This window comes from Panthera onca, chromosome A1 (genome assembly GCF_046562875.1).
Source record: "Panthera onca isolate mPanOnc1 chromosome A1, mPanOnc1 haplotype 2, whole genome shotgun sequence".
In the NCBI taxonomy this organism is placed as follows: domain Eukaryota; kingdom Metazoa; phylum Chordata; class Mammalia; order Carnivora; family Felidae; genus Panthera; species Panthera onca.
Window position 1 is genome coordinate 107,468,358 of NC_138339.1, and position 3,781 is coordinate 107,472,138.

Below are 3,781 nucleotides of genomic sequence, written 5' to 3' on the forward strand. Positions count from 1 at the left end.
TCCCACCCATCTCCCTCCATCAACCCTCAGTTTGTTCTCTATCATTAAGAGTCTCTTGTGGTTTGTTTCCCTCTCTCATTTTTTCCCCTTTCCCATATGGCCATCTGTTTTTTTTCTTAATTCCACACATGAGTGAAATCATATGGTATTTGTCTTTTTCTGACTGATTTATGTCGCTTAGCATAATACATTCTAGCTCCATCCATGTCATTGCAAAGGCAAGATTTCATTCTTTTGGATGCCTGGGTAATATTCCCTTGTAAATATACCACCCTCTTCTTTATCCATTTATCAGTTGATGGACATTTGGGCTCTCTCCATAATTTGGCTATTGTTGGTAATGCTGCTATAAACGTTGGGGTGCATGTACCCTTTGAATCAGCATTTTTGTATCATTTAGGTAAATGCCTAGTAGTGCAATTGCTGGATCATAGGGTAGTTCTACTTTTAGTCTTTTGAGAAACTTCCATACTGTGAAAACAGTTTTGGAGGAGTGGTGGGAGTAAGAGCCCTTTTGGAGTAGATTTAAGAGAAAACGGGAGTGCTCGCTTCGGCAGCACATATACTAAAAAAAAAAAAAAAATTGGAACGATACAGAGAAGATTAGCATGGGCCCTGCACAAGGATGACACGCAAATTTGTGAAGCGTTCCATATAAAAAAAAAAAAAAAAAAAAGAGAGAGAAAACGGGAGCAGAGGAATTCAAGGATGAATGAATACATGACCTTTATCTCCTTTTAGCTTCTGTTGTCACCATTAGATCTTCTGTTGTCTCTTCTTCTGGATTATAAACTCGTTAAAAATGGGAAGAAGCTGTATCTTTGATACTGACATAGGTGTCTGGAACCTGGCACACTGCCAGCTTATACAGCAGGCACTCAATAGATGTTGGCTGACTGACTGGCTGATTGAACATTAAGGGTGCAGTTAAGTTTGAAACTTTTTGGGTTTCCCTTGTTTCCTTTTAAATTCTTCCTTCTTTCCCCCCAACACCCAGACAGCTGCCCAGGGTCCTGCTACCTATCCCCCTCAAGGGTTTACCTGCTACCTGGCTGCCTCCACTTTTTCATCCTCCCTTCATCCCTCACCAGTCTGATATTTGGTCCACACTGAACCTATTCCCTCAGGGATGCAAGGGGGGTGGAGGGTGAGGGGGTGGGGGGGTGGGGGTGGGGTAGGAACAGGACAGCTAATCTAATAAAAGAACTTCAATTTTGGAACCTAGCCCCCTAGTGTGGGCATTTCTAAGAGGTAAAACCCACCCAAGAAAAGTATTCTAATGCTGAGTAGTAAAGGCCAGTAGGAACCAGATCTCACGATATAGTAGAAAGAACTTGAAATAGGAAAGTGTGGGGTTTTTTCGTATTTAATCTGAATTACACACATCTAACAGGAATATTAATCAGCTGTTTCTAATAGAATAAGAAAAGAGGCCAAAACAAAGCACCACAGAGCTGTTCTTAATTACTTTCTTATGGGATTAGCTTTTAAAGTTGTAAAATAATATTAAATTTTTTCCAGTGAGGCATGGCTTTATCTGTCTAATGATTTTAATGTACTTTCTTCAAATTAGTCACTGTAGACGGTTGATTTTAGGCTGCCATATAGCCTTTAGTTAATTTTGGAGCATGGAAAATGAATTGCTGGGTTTCATTTATTCATTTATTTAAGGGATACTCATATATGTTAGACACCATCTAACAACAACAAAAACCAACAACAATAAAAACTCCGTGTAAAGCAAGCCAGATAGTATCACTTTAGGAATTAGCAGCAGCTGTTGCCATTAGAGTGGATAGGTTAAAAATAACTCCAAGTTCTCTCTTGTTCCTTTTTTAACCTCTCCTTTGCAATTATGAAATCCCATTCATCTATGATCCTCAAGCATTCATATAAATATATTTCAAATAAATGAATCCTCAAACACATAGGAGCTACATGCTACTGCAAATGAAAACATTAAGGCACAAAGGAGGAAACTTAGTTCAAGTAATTTGACGACTGTGGCGCTGAAGCCGCAGAATCATCCGGGCATGAAGTCTGCAAGCAGCTTGATAAACACCTTCCGCCACGTTGAAGGTAAGAACTGTAGAAATTCAATAAAGCAAATTATTTCCTAAGGGAGAAAACACACAGGAAGGGCACTGAGAACATTTTTGTCATCTGGGTATCTTATTTTTTCCAGACAATTAGCAAAAAGTGACCACAGGAATTTCCCCTGGTTTACAAAGACTGCCTGGAAACTAATGATCAGCATTTGGGGTTGAAAGAGCCGGGTGTAATCTGTAAATGATATGGATATCAAAGAATATAAGTGTATTATTATGAATTCATTAATATTTGAGTCAAAGGTAAATAGGAAAAAAAAAAGAAGCGAATCATGTAGGTACTGAGTTTTTTCAGGAAATAAATGCATATCCACTTCCAAAGTGTAGTTGTTACCGTTCAGCTTTTCCCTGAAACCATGTATTTCAGGCTGGGTTGTGCCAGCTTTAGCAGTTCAAACTTGTGCTTGTATTTTGCAGGCAATTTTGCATTAGATAAAGGGTTAAAAATCAGCCAGCTCCTTCCATTTCCTTTTTCAGCCCTTCCCCCAACAATCAAGCTATCAGAACAGCAGAAGAGGGGAAAAAAAAAAATCAACAACAAAAACCAAAACAGTCTCTCAATAAGAACATTTTATGAGTTTCCTCTCTGTCATTATTCTCTTTTGGCTGAGCAATCTTTCTTTGACAGGAGTATTTATCTTTTTTGCAATGCCTGGATACATGGCCTTATGCCATCAACTGTAGTAATAATTTAGCTGGATAAAAGGTAGGGGAGAGTCCATTTTGAAAGTCAATTTGTAATTTTCACATTTCAAACCATTTTCCTCACCCCGCCAATCCATTTCAGATGAATTAAAAGATTGACTAATAAAATAGTAAAGTTTAGAAATCAGAATAAAATATAATTTAACAGCTTTGAAGGTTGCAAAGAGATATTTTTATAATTATAGGCTTAGTAACAATAGATAAAATAATAAAGGAAAATATTGACAGTTGTGAGTGCATACAAATAGTAACATTTGGACATAGAAAACAAAATATGTCCCCGTCTTTATTTCATAGACAGCTCTCGGAGAATGCCATTTCTGTGGTATTATCAGATCTGTTTTTACTCTTATCATGCTATAAAGTCTTTTTTATATTATACTTTAAAAAATCCTGAGTGTCAAATCCATAAATCATAAGTCAAAGTAAATCATAGAAGACTGAATAAATGAGAAAAAACAACCCACTAAGCTTTGAAAAGGTAGAATAGTAAAAGCCATAAATCATCAAATTCTCATGAGAAGAAATCCAGGGACTCAATAAACCTGTTGGAAAAAATTTCAGCTTTATTAGTGAACAGAGAAATGCACAGCAACCAGTGAGATGTACTTTTTTCTACTGAATTAGAAAAATACACAACGATTAAACACATTGCCGGTGAGGTTACAAAATAGTAGGCCCTGTGCTACATTCTAGTGGCTGTGCAAATTGCTTCAGTATTTTTGGAGGCTATGTTGAGTCCAAAATGCTGGATGCCTGATAGATCAAGAGCTATTGAAATGTCTCAGTTTCTGCTTTCTGCCAAGATGGCAGTCAAGCCTACATTGCAGGCTGCTACCCTCGAAAGCAATGCCGCAGTAATTGTAGAAGTAAGAGGAAGGTATGGATTTCAGGAGCGGCACCACCAGCAATAATAGTGAAAAAGTCCTGGGAAGACCGCAGCCTGTCCTAAAAGAGCAGGAGTTGTT

The 3,781-nt window shown here is 37.7% G+C and overlaps 1 pseudogene; it reads left to right on the forward strand.

Annotated features, from left to right (window-relative positions):
• Positions 1-561: 561 nt before the first annotated feature.
• On the forward strand, positions 562-660 carry LOC132682516 (U6 spliceosomal RNA; annotated as a pseudogene).
• The last annotated feature ends 3,121 nt before the right edge of the window (positions 661-3,781 follow it).